Raw genomic sequence first — 19,077 nt, 5'->3', positions numbered from 1 at the left:
GGCTTCCCACACTGCTGAGTGGCTGGGTCAGATGTGACACTCAATGCCATTTTTAGGAGCCCCAGGAGGACACTCTGGGGCTGTGCATGGCAAATACAATATGTTTCATTTTCTACTTCTGGTAAACTGAATTAAAAGATTATTTCCCTTGTGTGGTAATTTGGTTTAAAATAGTGTTGATACAGCCCTCTCTTAAGCACAGTTCTTATTTTTATTTTTTTTAAATTGGTAGAAAAGTAACACACACATTGCTAAGATTTAGAGCGTATACTGGTTTCATAATAGTATAGATATATTAGAGGCAGAGATTATATAATAGACACTGTGATTATTAGAAACTTGCAGAATAAGCAAAGATGGCATACACTTCTGCATCTGCAATAGTCGCTGTGGTATACATGTAGTATCAGATTCATAAGGTTTAAAAAAAAAAGGAAAAAAGGTATAGCTATTAGGCATTAAAAAAGGAAAAAAAAAATTATATGGCCATTTTAATAATGCCCCTCAGATTGAATGCATATCTTTTCATATTTGGGATGAAGTATAAAATTATATAAATGGAATTATTGGGGAAAAAAGCCCAATGTAAATGTTTCACAGTCAGTTGTTGCAGAACACCATGACCAGCTACTTTTTTACCTACCTCATTAAATAATAATTTCTGAAATAGACTAGTAGAGTATTTTGAAAGCATTATGGTCAAACAAATTGATTCAGGAAACACTGGTTCCAACTTCAGACCTTTTTATAACATATCATGGAGAATCTAGCAAATCAATATTTGTCCCTCAGCAAATCAAGCAAGAAAAACCCAAAAAACCCAAAGACGAATTCTGACAAATAGAAATAGTAATGAATTCTTGCTTTCATAAAGCATTTTAAACTACACAGACAAAATCACTGATTAGGAACTAACTGGTTTTACCATTGAGCATCATATTTTAAATGAAGAGTAGGGCATAATGGTATGTGTTATCAATTAAATTCCAATACTAACAAAGGTGCATCATTAATTACCAAATGCAGAATACATCAATCCTTACACTTAAGATTTTGTGCCACTAACAGCATCCTGAGGATGTGTATTAAAAAATCTGATTCATATTAATAATTGTATTCATTGGAAGTTAGCTAAATTCTGTCTGCAAGCGTATAAAACATATGGAAACAATCATAAAAAATTTCAATCAATAGTACTTTAGTACCAGACTCCAATTAAATTTCTACTATTAAAGCTGTACTACCATATTGCAAAAGATAAAAAATAAAATTAATATTCTATATAGGAAGTTCAAACAGAAGAAGGAAATTTAAATAGAATGGAATGATCCCAGATCTGTCTTATCAGCATTATGTTCTTGTGAGTGTAAAAAGGAGCATGAGTATAACCAGCAAGCCAAGTGAGGTAATGGTCTAAGACCACTCAGCAATAGCCCATGATCTATGTGCTAAGGCACAAGACCCCTTTTTGTGGCCCTTCACACCCGTGTGCACTAAGGTTCATCTTGAGCTCTGCTGAAGTAAGAAGAGAAATGCAGGAGCTTTGGGCTTTGCTGCTGCAGCCATGAAGACATAACTTACATTCCAGTGCAGAGAAAACAAGGACCAGGAGGAGGAAAAAGAGGGGAGGAAAAAAAGAAATAAACATGGAGAGAAATACAGCAAGCACTTCAGCACAAATAAGAAATTCAGAACTTGAGCCTGTCTGGACCCTGTCTGAACTAGAGCTCCAGAGGTGCAAGGTTTGCAGAGAGAAAACACAAGTGTCCCACTCCAGTTTGAAACAGCTATTTTCCTTCACAGACACGGACCTGTGAAATGCCCTGTTGAATACATGCAGGAATAAACCCTGGCTTTATGAGACAGTCATTAATGGGGTTTTTTTCCCCTCATGAAATTTTGTGAGTGAGGAGCTGCAGGAGAGGGGGGAGGCTGGCATCCTTCTCGGAAAAAGATGCAGCAGGACAAGACAGTCTTGGCCAGTGGTGTCAGGGGTAGGGTGCATGCTTATCCCAGCTTGGATCTTGAGACTCTAGCACTTTCTCTGCCCAGGGACATGCCTGGCAAAGTTGAGACCCCCCACACTCAGAGCCTGTGTCCTAGTCCTGGACTAAGTAGGGAACATGGTATAACAGAGCAGACACTGTAGTTTGTATCACCCTGAAGAAAGAGCCCATATTTGCATACTCCAATGCTACCTGCTTATGGTTAAGGGGAAAGAAAGACAGAAAGACAGAAAGACAGAAAGACAGAAAGACAGAAAGACAGAAAGAAGGTAAGAGATTATCCTCTCCAAATGACTGAAATAAAAAAAAAGTAAATTTTGGCCATGAAAACTTTAGGCTACAGAATAGCTAACAATGATATGGCAGCAGCTTTCACACAGTCTTACAAAAGGGGTGATGGAGAAAAAAACATAGGGCATGCCTATGATTTGGAGTCCAAGAAGTACAGAATCAAATTATTTTATATAAAAAAACAAGGTCTCTTTCAGTCCCATTGTACTGAAACTCCTTCTTTCAGAGTAAAGGACATTTTATAACCATAGTTACATCTCTTATGTAACTGCAATGTGATTGAGAGATGTGACGGGGAGTAAATGTGCATTGGTTTCCAAGGCATAGTGGAACTAACTGAGGGCAGAAAGAGAGAAAGAGAGAAAGAGAGAAAGAGAGAAAGAGAGAAAGAGAGAAAGAGAGAAAGAGAGAAAGAGAGAAAGAGAGAAAGAAAGAAAGAAAGAAAGAAAGAAAGAAAGAAAGAAAGAAAGAAAGAAAGAAAGAAAGAAAGAAAGAAAGAAAGAAAGAAAGAAAGAAAGAAAGAAAGAAAGAAAGAAAGAAAGAAAGAAAGAAAGAAAGAAAGAAAGAAAGAAAGAAAGAAAGAAAGAAAGAAAGAAAGAAAGAAAGAAAGAAAGAAAGAAAGAAAGAAAGAAAGAAAGAAAGAAAGAAAGAAAGAAAGAAAGAAAGAAAGAAAGAAAGAAAAGAAAGAAAGAAAAGAAAGAGAAGAAAATACATCCTGCATTTACAGTTTAGCTGGTATGTAAACATAACCTAGCATCTTCAGGTATCCTACTAGCACAGTGACAATCCTTCCGGCCTACACCTACGCATCTGAACTATTTTGTAAGTGCATCCAGAACTACCATCTGTCTGTCAGGGTATGGCCAGAGCACAAAGTGCTGTGTAGGCTGGTGTAAATTATCTCAGGAAGCAGAGTAACTGCAGAATCAGCACTGCCTGGGGGAAAAAATAGTCAGAAAAGGATGCTCATGCTCTTTGTGTATTCATTTCTATCTTGCCATTCCTGATGCTGCCTGGGCACCTTAGCTTGATCTCACCAATCAATTTATAACACTTCAGAGCAGCTTAACTCTGTTCCTGCTCTGAGGGCTCTGATTTGGTGTTTTAAGTAGTGGGTTTAAAGCTTTCACCCTGTATGTCACTTGGTGTGTGCTGCTTTTCAGAGCTGTCAGATTCTTGTGACTCATGTAATATTTTCCAGCTGGTGATTCCAGAGGAAGAGATGTGACCCAACAGCTGATGTTTTATACAAAGAAAGAGTATCCTGTTTGCACAGCACTGTTTCAAATTCATATTGCATGTGTCCAAAGTCAAACCCATGAATCTGACCAGACAGATAATCATTTTACTGGGTATTTTATTTTGTGTAACTTAAAACAGACCCCAAAGGTTCCAAAAAGTCACAGCACCCGGGACTTCTCTTTTCCAGGACACAGCTTCAAGATGAAAGGTTTGTACAGGTTTCTTGTGCATTTTTTCCTGCATTCTCAGGTGGTTTTTGCAGTCTCAAGTCTCCATTTGATCTCAACAGACTTTGACTGATAAATATAAGAGTGCAGAAAGATCTCTGTGATATAATTTCTCCATTCAATGCTGCATCTTCCCCTAAGCTGCTTTTCTCAGCTGTGTGCTCCTAATAAAACTCTCCGTACCCATCCATTCAAGACTTACCACAGGCCATCCAGCTTTCTCCAACCAAATTACTGGACAGCACGCCCTAAAGGCTGCTATGTTCTCAACCAGGCTGCCACAGGTTTTACAGCTACATCTAGATTTGCTTTCCCACCGGTTATGCAACCGCTGTTCTCGCTGGCTGTAGGGCTGCTGCTGGGGTTGAGTGTGTCAGCAGGCTGCCAGGACAGCCCTGCTCCGCCGCCTTTGCTCCCCTGTGAGTCATTTTGGCCCGGTCACTTTTTCCCCACCAGCGCCACTGGCTCGGAGGTGAGCTCCGGCCCGTGAGTCATCGGCGTGGCTGTGGGGCCCTGTCTGCTGAGGGCCCCCGGGAGGCCCAGGAGCCGGAATGTTTCCGGCACAGACTCGGCCCAGCCGATCAGAGCCACCACCTGCAGGCTCTAACAAATCCACAGCTCCTTTGCTTCCGTTTCAAGCCCGACGAATTCTCGGTGTTTCCTCGGTAGCCCACCCGAGCTGGCAGCGCTGCTCACAGGAAGGCTGCATGAGGACAGGGCTGCGTGAGGCAAAAACACCCTTAAAAAAAAAAAAAAAAAAAAAGGAAAAAAAAGAGAGAGAGAAAAGAAAGGGGAGGGAGGGTACAAAAAAAGGGATGTCTGAACACTGTGTTTGTAAATAAACAGCAGTAAGTTATCAGTAGCTTAACTGCAGCAGCAGGAAACAGTTCTGTCAGATTCTGGAGCGCCAGCCATGGCAGGAAATTGTTACATAAAGTGCAAAACTGCTACTATTTAAAAGTGTACTTTGATCAACAAAGAGAGAAAAGATGCATTTCATGCTTTTCACTCTGAAATACATCAATACGAGCAATTTGAGGTAGCTGTTTTCAGTGGGAACCTCAAGTTAGCAGACTTGCAATTGGCTGTAACTGTTAAAGCTCACAGCATTGGCAGATGAGAGCAGAGGAAAGAAACTGGGCATTGTTCCCCAAGTTTCATCTGCTGGGCATTATCCTGTCACTGGAGGACCTGAACCTCTGAAGCCAGAAGAGAGGAGCTGGATGCTGGCAAGAGGGTGCAAAGCTGGGCACATCCCACCTTGCCAGAGCCCCAGTGCTCTCTGCAGGTCTCTGCTCCATTTTCCTTTTCCCAAAGGGTCACAAAGAAGGAAGTTTCAGCCAGAAAAGCCCAAGCCTGTCTGCTGTGAGTCATGAAACCTATCTACAGCCCCCAGGTGTATTTGATAACCCATGATACAGGACACATGTCCAGAGGCTGGGGAGAAGCTTGCTGAAGAGAAATGAGAGGAGGGGGATGGATTATCCCAGTCCTGGAAAGCAAGATGGTCAAAGATCTGGAAAGTAAGGAATGACTCCCTGTGATAGAAAAGAGGTATCTTGATCAAAGCCTTTTCTATGATTAGTGGTATCTATCCTAATTTCCAATAAATTAAGGACAATCCAAGGACACTGTGTGCCTAAATCACATGCCAAACCCAGGGATTTTGAAACAGCAAACCATCCATCTGATCTCACAGAGTGGTGAATGCTGAGCTGTCCCACTGGAATTACCAGGCTGAATAAACAAGATCAAAACCAGGTTCTTGGGAAGACCCAAAACTTTTGATGCACTTGTGAGGCAGACATTCCAGCTGGGTAAAGAAAACTGCAGAGCTCAGCTCTCATAGCCCAGACAGTGTCCCTGACATTGCCTTACACACAGGCAGAGTTTGAGCAAAAGGGTATAACTCTGCTTGGGGTAGGCAAATCTCCCTCAGGTGGGCTTTGCCCATGCACACCACCCCTGCCTTTCTACCCACCCTGGGGTGCTGAAAGGCAAACCTCAGGTTTTCTCTCCTTTCAGGGGTGCTTGGCTGCTACTGATCAGAAACTGGAGCTCTCCATGCATGTTAAGTCCACCACTCTAATTGTGGATAGGTTTCCTTTATTATCGAGGTGATTGTGTTGTGGTGTTCCCTCCTGATAGACTGAACTACTCTGATGTGAAGGAATGACATAAGCCAGAGCTCAGTTTCTGCTGGGAAGCTTCAGGACCTGCCTAAACAACACTTAATCAGCTATAAGGCATTTTTTGGGTAGTGTGTGAATAATTTTGTACTGATTTAGGTATTACAGGCCTCAGAAAGGATTCAGAACACAGGTTCCCTGAAAACTCAGATTTCTCCAGATGCTCTAATGCGCTCTGCATTGCTCTAAAGTGCTTGAAAGGTAAAGACAACCTGGGACTGGCATCAAAAACAGGTCTTGAGCTGCAGGGCCATAAAGAAGGCACAAGTTGCACACAACTCTCTTCCCTTGCATTAATTCCTGTACTGCAAAACCAATACACTTTTTATTTTATGCCCCCTCCTATTGGTTGTGTAAACACTCATATCAGAAATGTGAACAGCAATTCAAATTACAGATTGTTATGGAACAAACAAGTTTTTTTGGGGATAGTGCAGTAATGATTTGTCCAGTGGCAGGTAAGGCAAGGTTTGTTCCTACTTCTGAAAACTATATGACTTTGTGCTTATTTCAGACTGGTACAGGTGGACCCACTTCAGAAAGCTGGGCTTCTTGTGCTTCTTGGAATCACACATGAAATACTGAACCTGTTCCCGCACAGCCCATCAGCAAACCATCCCCATAAGCATAAACTCTCTTTTGAGAGCATAGAGTGCTGTTAAGGAAATGGATTTTTGAAGGCTGAGAAAATAATTACCCATGTCCTTTTTTTTTTCCCCTTTGGAGACAAACATAATGTTTTCTGGTTAATCTTAAAGTCTTGAACCCTAGAAAATATTATGTAATGTGTTATATTAGGAATATCATGCAAAACCAAGAGAAATAGTTCTCCATAGGCTTCACAGCAATAACAAACTGTAAGGGATAGGCAAAAATGATAATTTCAGAGCACCTAATTTCAGTACTGTTAACCTACATTAGAGTTTTTGACTCTATAATGAACAAAATTACCTATACTCAGGGTGATAGGTATATCTGAAAACATAATAAATATTTAAATTAGGTCATATTGCTACATTTTATGCACCTAATTTTTAGTACAAATATTTTTAAAGCAAACTGCCAGAACTAGGCTGGTGAACATCTCACCAGCATTTCAGGAAACCCCCTCTGGAGCAATGGAGACAGCAGGCCCAAGTTTTGCTGGATTATAAATAACCAGATTTGGCCTGGCTCTCTTGTGGATTATGCAAGTACAGTGTGGAAGAGGAAAACAGATTAGGGGCCTCATGTTGCCCATTTCTGAGCCAGGAGGTTGCTTTTACAGTACAGGCAGGAAGCAAAGGAGTAGGACAGGAATAGTTGCTGTCCCCCTGGGAGAGGGCAGATAAGTGAATGGTACATCTCCCCGCTTCCTCTGCATCACAAAGCAACTCCTGTACCATGGAACAGATGTGTTTGGCTAGTTTGGCATCATAGAGGGCACAAACTAGCATGCTGGGCCCTCAGTATGTCAGTGTGTCAAAGTAACTCAAGGTCAGAATAGGTGTCTTTTCTCTGAGCCTGAGAAGCGGCTCTGGGCAGCAATCAGCTTCTTACAGCATTTTGGAGCTGTGTGCCCATGGCTAATTGGGACTGCACCACTCACCTTTGAGTTGGCAGGTCTCAGCTAGTATTTCCTCAAAGTACACTGCTTTCATGCCAAGCCTGTGCTGCTGACTGATTTTCTATTTCATTCGTGTTCCCAGAATGATATGTGGGTGCTACTGAAAAGAAGGCAAATAAAAAGAAAGCAGTAGGTCAGGGAAACTGCTTTATCCAATGCTCATTACTTGCTTGTCTTCTACTAGTTGCTAAAAATATTTTTCTTCCCCCGCCGGGAAACAAAAATACATATATCAGTGTCTTGGGCCACGGCATTTGCAGGAGTATGCAGCTCACAATGCCAGTCTGAACAGTCATGGATGTCTGTGCTGTGCTATTTTCTTGATTTACTGCCGATTCCCTGGCACTCATAAGAAAAAGTAGAGAGAAAATCTAACAGTGAATGTGCTGTGTGTCCCAACTTGATACCAACCCACGCAGCACTCTCTGAGCACTCCCAAAACTTATTGGCTCTAATAAAAGCAAGCAGCTGTAGAAGGAGAGCTGAAATCCCTGAGGGATAAAGGTTGATGTCTGCACCAGAAACGCCTGCTCCCCCGGGCCAGCACGCCTGTGCTGCTGGATGCAGGAGAGCCAGGAGGATGCATGGCAGGAAGGCCTGGAGCAGCCGGAGGCTCCCCCAGGAACAGCTGCAGTCCTTAAAGAGGTGATATCTCTAAGTGCTTCTAAGCCACAGCTCCCGACACACCAGCTGCTTTTGGAATGTGAGATGGTGCAGAAATCCCTGAGAGCAATTTAAAAGTGTACATTAAAAATAGCCAAAAGAGCAGAGTGTGACACTAAAAAAAAATATGAGAAACTAGTCATGTTCACTGATTTCTTATACCAACAACTGCCAGTCACTCTGTGTCAGATCTAAAAAAATTCAAAACCAACCAACCATAAGAACAATAAAACCAACAACAACAACAACAACGAGCAGCAAGAGAAAAACAAAAGAAACCAACTATGGGTTCCATGTTGGTGTGTACTTTTGGCATTCCAATTGTGTAACCTACCCCCACTTCCTTGCCCATTTTCATCAGAACTCCTCCATAAAACACAACCTTCTTCCTTCTCAGCAGCGCTGCAGGGACAGCCCAGTTACTCTGAAATAAAAAAAGCATGGTGGTCTGATACATGGAAATATGAAAGCTACATGCAGTGGTTGTCATTATTTCTTTCTAAACACTGGCTCAAATGACAGATTGCTGACACTTCAGGACTCTACAAATATGAAATACCTGCTACAGCCAACCTGTCTCAACACACAGGCTTTCCCTCAGCTATATTCCTGTACTCTAGCAGCAACATTATTTGGGCTTAACAATAGTTGTTACTTCTCTCTATATATTCAGCCCTGATTTACTTATGAGGAACATTTACATGTTTGCTGTATCCATTTGGGGCTTTGTTGTTTATTTGAGTCTACTCCTGATGTAAGTTTTTGAGTTTAAGTTACTCACAGCTTTCCAAAAATCCTGTCATACCTTTTAATAACAATAGTCACTGTTGATATTCATAACTCAAATTACACCGACTAATGTAACCCAGGTTTTCTAAGCCCTTGTAATTCACCTTGGATGAGTTGCTTGCTAAGGCCATAAGGGTCTACTCATTGCTGATCATAAGGTATGGGATTTGGCCATTATTTTATCCTATGACTAGGAAAATATTCCTTAAAATCATTTGGATAGTCTCATTCTCCTCTAGAGTTAGCAATGCCTTGCAACAGAAATTTCCAAATTTCCAATCCTTCTCTACACTGTGGGGTATTGTGCATAGGCATGTACTTCATCTGTTCAAGATAAGAGAAGCTGGCCTTAGGCAATTAAATTAATTGATCACACAGGTTTTAAGACAAAATAGCAAAGGTTTGAAAGTTTGAAACAAAATTGATATTATACAAAATGTTTTTTTAGCAGTGAGCAAGGATTTGATGAGAACAAAATTGCATCCAAGCAATCCCATTTCCTTTATGGGAGGTTATAATGAGGTAAAGGCTTGTGAATAAACAATAGAAGCCATAAATCTTGTCTTTCATTATGTTTTTGATATTGGCTGATGGGATCTTTTCATAAATAAATTAGGCAAACCAAGACTGGATGAAATACATTTGTGTGGGAACAAAACTGGAGAAACATACCAGAGAAGTGCCCAGCCATAATACAAAATCACAGTTGTGAATTAAGTCCTTATCTTTTTTCCAAATCAATATTTCCAGCAACTAGGATATTGAACTAGGAAGAAACTCAACCGATATTCAGACACTGAGGTAAGAGTACGGTCAGTGCCAGTGCTGAAAAGCAGGAGCACTTGAAATTTTCATGACAAACTGACATTTTTTTTTCTTTTTAAGAGAGTGTTAGTCAAGAGGAGGCCAATGTCACCCAGTGCTTAGACAGCCAAAGTTTTGGGTAATACTTCTGTGGAAAACCATTTGGGAGTCACAATGAATCTGTAGGTAAGAGGAATTAATCTGCTGCTGTTGCTAGAAAAGTTAACACTCTACCAGACTATACAAACAGAAGCATTAACCTACAGGGCTCATGCAGAACTCATTCCACTCCTGTCAGCATCTGCTAAACCTCAGACGAGCAGCTGTGTATCTGCTTTTGGGCAAGGCACTTCCTGCAAGATGGGGAGAAGCTGGAGGATGCCCAGGAGAGAGCAGTGAGAGTAGCCAAGGGTCTAGAAGATGTGCTCAGCAAGGAAAGTCTGCATGAAATGGGACTCTAATATGAGGGAAGTGCAACAAAAAAGGCAGCTGCAAAGGGGAAGAGGAAAAATTTTGTTTCTTGGTCCATGAGAGTCAGAGGAGCATGCAAAGAGCCTAAATTCTGGTAGGAAGCATTAGGTTTAATGTTTGAAAGTGGTCTCCTAACAGCTTGGCCTCTGCTGCAGAGCATTTTAGAAAACTGCACAATTTTTTACAAGCTGTGAAAAACTTCACAACCATGCAGGTAGTTCATACTGCTGAAGAAGGCTGAAGATCTTAGACACCTTTCCAGGCAAGCCTGGCCAGGGAGAGACATGTAAAGCTGTTCTGAAGGTAGTGGTGCTGTTCCTCTGGATCTGGTGGAGATGTCCTGCCCCACAAAAGCTGCTGCCTTTGATGCCTACTCCCCCTTGCCTTTGTTATCCCAAACCAGGTCTTGCAGGCTGGTTGCAATATCAATCTTCCAATACCTAAATGAGGAATGCAACATCATGTTAATAAACCAAAGACTCCAGTGCTTTGTACTTCTGGTATTTTCATCCTTTCCTTTCTCTCTTTCTGCACCCCACTTAAAGCATTTACTGTATGTTTAAGTGTGCTGGTTTCTGTGGGTGAAAGCAGACCAATACATAAAACTCTGAACCTTGACTGCCCTCGTGTCACACTCTGATGAGGCTGTGCTTAAACTACTGGTTTCATGGCTGCATGTAATCTAATAACCAGCAGAAGCAGCAGTTGCAGTCTATAGCCCCTGGCCTAATGACCCTATGCTTTAATTGAATATATGATGCACCTATCACAGATAATGTGAGGAGGAAGAAAAACAGTGGGTGAAACACAAGTTTCACTTCGTCCAGTTTCTATTATTTCTACCACCTATATCTATGTTGTTCCAAAAATTATTTTAAATTTTCACTCTATCTCACTGCCTTAAGAAAACAACTAAAACCAAGGAGAGTGGTTTCTTTTAAGACACCTACTCGGATAATAAGCCAGTTTTCCCCCTCAAATCATCCATCCCACTGATGCGGCGCTAAGAAGAGCAGGCAGCTCCCCACCTTCACCCTCAAACCAGGACCACCAGGTGCTGCTTCCAAGAGAGATGGGCCTGGACCCAACTGCAGCTCACGGTGCTGCATTGAGCAGAACAAGGTCACCTGCTCCAGGTGCCCTCTAGTCCACCCTGCTCCCAACAGCTTACATAGGTGCCTAGAGAAAGCCAGAATTTAATGTATTTCTAATTATTTCTGCCTCATGAGGCAATGCAGCAGCTTTGGCTACTGACATGGGCAGGGGCTGTTTGGGCATGGGCTGGGTGTTTGTGACCCCAGTGGATGGATCACTGTGTAGAGTTTTCTGCTGTGAGGCTGCTGAGGGGTCCCACAGACAACTCAGGTTGTCCCCACCAGCTGCCAAAACCTGCACTAGACCAACATTTAGACGCTGACATGTGCAATTTATGCATAAAAACTATTGCTTCTGTTGAAGCTAGAGGTCTAATCTACTTGACTCCTGGAAATAACCTTCGCCTTTCTGAAATCTACCAGGTGGCACAGGCTGGACATAAACTGCTGAACAAGCTGCCTATTGCAGCATTCCCTTTGAGGAAGATATAGAGGAGCAGATTTGTATCTGCAAACCTGCTCCTAACACACAACATGACACTTCACAGGTTAAGGCCTGTTTCTCTGGGCTCATCTGGTAACATCCAAGCTGCCTCAAGCTTTGTCTAGGCACACATAACCACCAGGATAATTATCTGTCCAAAAGCAAGTTTTGATTTCATGTTAGCATTAGCTCTGCCCTCAGAAGTGTGTCTGTAACACCTGTATTCTGCCCATGAACTCTGGCACATCATCTGCTTAACATCATTATTCTCAGGAGGATTATAATGTACTTCATGTACCTTTAAAAGGCAAAAATTCATTATGCATTGTACTGAATATAGAAGTTAAAAGTTGTTTCTGGGACTGACTCATGCTTAATCCTAAGGACTGACACCATAGTAAGTTTATGGGGTTTGTCAGAACTAGACAGTCAATAGATATGAAATTGTACCCTCAAATGTACAATTGTACAATGAAGTTAAATAAAAGATGTTCTTTATACTAGTTAAGAAATAAAGAGTTTTTGGTTTTTTTGGGTGTTTTTTTTTTTGCAAACTACTTCTAAGGAAAATTTGACATGAAGAATTGTGTTTTCTATATTATATGACAGCAATTTATGCCAATTACTTAACTTTTTGCCATTTTGTGAACTTTGTAGTGCTTAGATTACTTTGTGTATTTTTCCTCATTTTTGAACGAACACAGCTGTTACTAAATTTCATTAAAGAAAGCTTTGTACCCACTCTTTTTCAGAGGTGAAGCCAAGACTTTAGGAAGGTTTACAGAGGTGACTTTCATGCAGATAAGAGGACCACCATCAAACGGTGTCTCTTTAATTTTAACTTCATGAGTTCAGCTACTTTGCTACTGGAGATAAAAGGAAAGACCTAATGTAGCACAAAAAATTTCTTCCTACCAGCCAGCTTTTCAGCTACCAAATGCTTCTGCATCTGGGCACTCTATGAGATGGGGTGAACTCCACGAACTCAACTGATTAGGCCTCAGATCTGATTTAGTACCTGCACATTAACATCAAACTAAACTTACTGGCTTCTGCAGCAATGTGAATGAATTGCTAAAAAAAGCAATGCGTAATTATGAAGGGAATTCTCTAAATTCTCATATGGTTCATTTTCATGAATGCTCCAATAGCCTGAAGGTATTTCATCCCAACAGTATGGAATACAAAATAAGGTTATAAGAGAAACATTCCACCTGGTATTTCCTTTGTAATAAATAGTATAAATATACTGGGGCTTAGTACAATTCCTTGGATTAAATCTGAACTGACAAGAACTGAAAGAATGTCTGAAGGGTTTCTTCCACCTGCAACTTAGATCACTTTCTACACTGTTGTAGCCAACATCTGTTTAGAATCTCTCAACTTCATGTTTTCCCAGCAATTACACCCCAGTCACACCAAAGGACAAAATGAATATTATTTTCATTTCTGCAATTAATAGATTATTTGCCTCACTTTGTTCAATGCCAGTGTGCTTACAGAGAAAAGTGTAAAGATTGAAAGAGCCTGCAAGAGAGACATTTGAGAGAGAAAGTGAGCAAGGTATGAAGGAAGTAGATCTGTCTTGAATTTCTAACAGATGTTTCTTTAAGTTCTGCATGCTGCTCATCCTAGGAATATAATTAGCCTGGTGTTTAAAGCTATCTCAGACTAAATGTGCAATTGTTCAGCAAGATGGCAAAGGCAAAGGTCAACTATGGCTCGTGTAATTTATTGCATAATAGGTTCTTGCTCCCTAGTTGTGTTTGTGGGAGTGCTTTCATTCTAAGGACACTACCAAATTTGATCCTCTTCTGCAAATAATTTTGAGTCTGCTGAGAACTCACAAAGAACTGGAAAAAGGAAGATGCATCCAGTCCTGAAATGGTCTGTCTCACATAACTTTCCTCTGGGGAGCTTCTGAAGCAAGGCTATAACATATGGCATGTGTGACAATTTATCAGATTGTGTCATTCACGGGGCCTGGCCTACATACTTCAAAAACCAATAATTTTCCCAGAGGGTGATTCGCACAAATTATTTATTTTTTGTTTTTAACTGAATGTCTGTGCTACACATTGCCTCCATATTTATGCTGTCTCACATCTCCCCTACACCACTGTTAGCAATGAAAATTTTAATAGGATGAGGGAAGCCACCTTCAGCTGAGAAGCACCAATCTGGTGACACTGTTCCACTAGATTGAAAATCATGTTTGTAGTCTGCCAGAGAGATAATTTGGAGTTCATGTGGCAACCTGGGCCTTTGCCCACAAACTTTAGGCAGTTTATTGACTGCCTTTCCAGTCCAAGTTCAGAGGAAGGCAAAGCCAGCTTTAAACTTGTACCATAGGTAAACATAAAGTGAAATTATTGGGACAGCCTCAGAACAGCAGCACTGTAATTCTGTGGCACTGTGGTGATGTAGGAGAACAGTTGGTGTGCAAGCATAGAGTACCTTCTCAAAGTCATAAAGTGAACTAAAGAGGATTGTTTGGTTTTGGGTTTTTTGGTTTTGGTTTGTTTTTATTTTATTTTTTTTCCCCAGAATACTCAAAAATTCAAGTTGGTACTTTTCTAATTATTGTCTCACTGTTTTCAATCCAAATCTCAGCATCTCTTAAGCTAACACTTCAAATAATTTGGAGACATTTTGCCAAAACCTAAGAACACCACAGTATCCGGACACTGTTTTGTAAACAGTTTCTCCTCCACCCAGAAATCTAAGTCTATGCTGAACAAAACAAGAACAACCCTAACCTTAAAAGAGAAAACATAAAAGAAATACCAATACCTACCCTAGAACTTTTTATTCCTTGTTTTATTTTGTTCTTTTTATGCACAGCAGGGCTGCTGCTCTTAGAATCACACGCTTTTCTTGCAATTCAATTAATTATAATTAACTGGGTTTAATTAGTTATAATTAACTGCACTCTTCTATGCAATGCACGAATGTGTGGGACAGAAAGCAGCCAGCAAAGAACAAATCCAGTGGTCAGGTAAGGCAAGAATAGAAGTGCAGAGGAAAGGAGAGGTTTGTCTTCCATCACATGTGCTAATGGGAGAGTAGGCAGAAGGCTGTTCCCTTGCCTTTGCTGGGACTATTCATGTGCATAAATGCATACATGCATTCATGTTTTGACAGTCTGAGATTTTTAAAAGGAGATCAAAGAAGCTGTGGGAGGGAGTGGAGAGGAGGTTTAAAATCCTCAAATTCATTCAAGTGAGTTTTTGCCTCTGAGCTTAAACTTGGCTCAGTGCTGCAGATCAATCACTTCGTTGTGTGGGCAGGCTGGGGTGGGAAACACACACAGACACACAGGCACATGTGTACACACACATGCACACGGGGCTCTGTAGGGGCCAAACTTGCATTATACAGTGAGATAGTAGAGACACTTCACACAGGCAAAATATACTGGCTAGCAAAACAAAAACCAGCCCTTATCTTTTTAGGATGATGGGAACTTGATGAGATGAAAGAGCAATGGTGTCCTCCTTAGTGGAAGAAGACAAAAATGGAGCAATTCCTCTCTTTTTTTTTTTGGTTCCAATTCTTTCCCCCTTTCTCTGTGTTTCTGTTCTTCTAGGGACTGTGAGAATTCTTGAGACTTCCCTGTTTTCTCCTGTGTTTTCACCACGTGTGGGATTTTTACATCTGGTATAAATATTTCCTGTTCTTTGTTGTGTCTGCTAACCAGTTATGATTTGTGCTTTCACCCGCAGCCTCCTGTTACTCCCTCTGCCTATATCTTCACAGCCTCTACCACAATTTTCTGCCGTGTTTTGAGAACGTCTGAGGTGTCTCAAGGGGAGAGACCTCTTGAGGATCTCTGCCACAGAGTAGGATGATTCCAAAACTGTGTTATCAGAATCCTCATTTTGAGCCCCAAAATTTGCACAGTGCATAAATATTTGAGAGCTTTAAAAGACAGTTCTAGAGTGCCTATTTCCTAGATGTAAATATGGATGTGTAACAGGTAGAGGGACATGTAGATATTACTGCCTTTCACTGTCTTCAGCAGGGTTTCTATTGTGTCAGGAAGCATGCTCCATCATATCCGTATCCTTAGCCAGATCTCTATGACAAGTAGGACACAACCTTCTTATGTAATAATAAATACTGTTAAACACAGAAAAAAACCCTCTGCCTGACCTTCAAACACTTTCCAAGAAATAGTTTAAGCATTTTCCAAATAAGGCAGCAGTTGTGTAGGAAGCTGTCCAGCTTGGCAAGCATGTGAGAAAGAGATGCCAAAAGTCCAATCTCATTTGCCAGCCTCAAGAGCACAGTATCTATCTGCAAGTTTCTACTTGGTAAATCAGAGACAAGCATTAGCTCCTCCCCTAGCAGTATTCATTAACAAGTCCTGAAATGAAAGCTAAGCAAAAGTCAGAGGTTTTGAATAACAGAGTTGGAAGAATTGCTCCAGCTTTTTGTTGTACTTCTAGCATGTTTTCTTAGCCACAGAGATGTTTTTTCTGAGATTTTTTTCAAATCTTGATTTATGGTGGGAAAATAAAAGTAGATGACTGCAAAAATACGTAGTTTGAGGACTTACAACCCTCCTTGTTCTCTTGATGTTCCAAAACAAGTACGCATGGCTCATTTCAAGGTTAGTTTGTTTTCAGGTTTTCCTACCTACCATCATGCAATGTGATTTAGAGGTGGCTGCATTCCAAGCACTGCGCTACCAAAGGACCCCAATACTTCAGGGCATTCTGGTTGATAGTATTTTTCCAAATCAAAAATACCACAGACAGTTATGTTAGCATATATTTTTAAAAATAGGAGAGTAAGTTTTGCTATCAGAAAGAAAGACTTTTTTTCCCCCACTTCTAAAAACAAACTAATTATAATATGTTTAATATGACCACAAGTGGTCAAAAGAATGTGGAAAATTTTTTTCACATGTTTGAAATTCAGACATGTTTCCACACAAAGATCTCAATCAGTTCTCAAAAAACTCTCATGAAGATACAAGACAGCTACTGGCTGCTTCTTCTTGTGTAGCAACTTGATTGTACTACAAATTTGCTGCACAGCTGACATGGTTTTGAATTTGACAAAATACCAAACCAAAGAGAAGAGGGGCTGAGTTCTGTAATGTTTCAGATGTCCTGGTCTGAGTGCAGTGAAGCACTGGCTCACCTCTTCTATTTAAAATAACCAGTTCCACTGCAGACTGTTCACTTGCAGGAAGTCAGGTAGTACAGATCTGCTGCTGTAGTGTTTGACAGATAAAGGTCCCATCTAAGGGAAAATTGGCTTCAGGTATCTTTCCCTGCAGCAAACAGACCTTAGGTCAAAGAGAAAATAAAAGGGGGAAAAATAATGCTGCAACCTGAAGCTTTGTTATCTACCTAAATAACTAGTAATCCAAAAAGTGCATCTAGGCCTGCCACATTTTCAACATGTCTTTGCATATGTGATTTTTCATGCTTGGAAGGCACGCCTATGGACAAGAGTGGGTTTTGTTCTTCTGGGCGGGAGATCAGACTGTCTGGTTGGAGCACAAACTACAGATTCCCAGAACACCTGGGCAAATTTCTTGCATGCGCATTATGCAGCTCCTAGCAGACAAACGCTAATGATGTTGTAAGTAAGGGAAGACACTAAAGCTACAAATTAACCATTTTCTGTAGAGTGTTCACTGCTGCAACTTGTTTTATCGACCCTTGCTCCAACAGCTCAAGGCTAAGAAAACCAAACTCCACAAAATCATATTAAACACACAAAATGTTAAAACAATCAGAAGTGCCATCATTAGAATCAGTAACTTTATTTAACATGTACAGGACAGACAATGCAAGAAGGAACATCCCCCTCTGCCACACAGCCCACACGGTGTTGAGGTGAAAAGGCAGAAAATAAAGTTAATGGTCAATGAATTTTCCAGTCAGTACAGGCAGGCTAATAAACAACACAAAAAATAGGAACAGACTTGAGTCTCACCCATCCTGCTGACATCATTTTTACTGAATGTTTTACTAGTTCAAAGGGTTGCTGTGTAAACTTTCTGTGTTCTGGTTTAAGGCAGACATAAATCAGAAGTGTTAATCTAGAGCAATTATGACACTTCCTGGCCATATGTTAAGATAACCTGTTACTTAACTTGAAATTTTAACCAGTTGAAAAGCATTCTCTACTATTATTAAAATATATTTTATACCATTGCAGAAAGTCAGGTGTTTATACACCAGTGCAGATGAGAAGGTGCTGAAATTTATGCATAGCATTAGTCACCCATTCTGTTTTTTTAAAGTGTTTATTTAAACAGACAATTTCTGTTGGTATTGTTACAATTGCATGGAGTTTATAAAGGCAAATACACAATATTATGGCTGAAAGAAACTTCTCCAGGTAGACAATTTTAAACATTTCAGGTTGTGTCCATAGCTGAGGGCCACATTCTTACTTGTGATACACAGTGTGAATAAGACTGAAAGAACCCCTCTTTTCTGGAAAATAAGGCTTCTGAAAGGCATTATTCAAATCTTAAAATCTGCCTGAAGTCCTGCTTAGGACAAATACTCTGCTGGTGAAAAATACAGAAGGTCAACTAAAATAAATACAGAAAATATTTCAAGGTCAGTTCTGTATCAGTTAAGTTGTGCTGAAACATAATTTATTATCTTTAAGTTTTGGAAAAAAAGAATGCAGCACCTGTTTGCAGGTAAACAATAAAAATCTGCTTTTCATGTCAATACAACATTGCAAAATGTTAAGTGTTATCTGAGCAGCATCTGGCTTAGAATGCACTAGAGGGTGAAGAGAATATTTCTGCTTACTAACAGGGCAATGTTTGAACTGATTATCCATAACTCCTGCTGATAAACCTGGGTCAAATATGCTGATTTATTTCTTGTCTGATACTAGCACTAAGAAATATCCCCAGTTTTAACCCTGATGTATTGCTTAAGTTGGAGCAAAACATTTGCCCCATTTTTGTGTTTTCTACAAATTAGTATTTTGCAATCTTTTTTGTTTTGTTTTGTGGGCTTGGTTTTTTGGTTTTTTTTTTTTTGGCGTTTTGTTTTGTTTTTTTTTTTTTTTAACAAATATTCCTCTCTCTGAGAACTATGAGGCCTCTAGGATTGCAGCTTCTGTAAGGCACCTGCAAAACAGACATTGTAAAACCTTTAACCAACAAGGAAATTCAAGGGATTGGGGTCACACTCCCTTCAAGTCAGTGGTGAGATCATGAAGGG

This window comes from Geospiza fortis, unplaced genomic scaffold, assembly GCF_000277835.1.
Source record: "Geospiza fortis unplaced genomic scaffold, GeoFor_1.0 scaffold433, whole genome shotgun sequence".
NCBI classification, from domain to species: Eukaryota; Metazoa; Chordata; class Aves; order Passeriformes; family Thraupidae; genus Geospiza; species Geospiza fortis.
Note: the sequence above shows the minus strand (reverse complement) of the source record.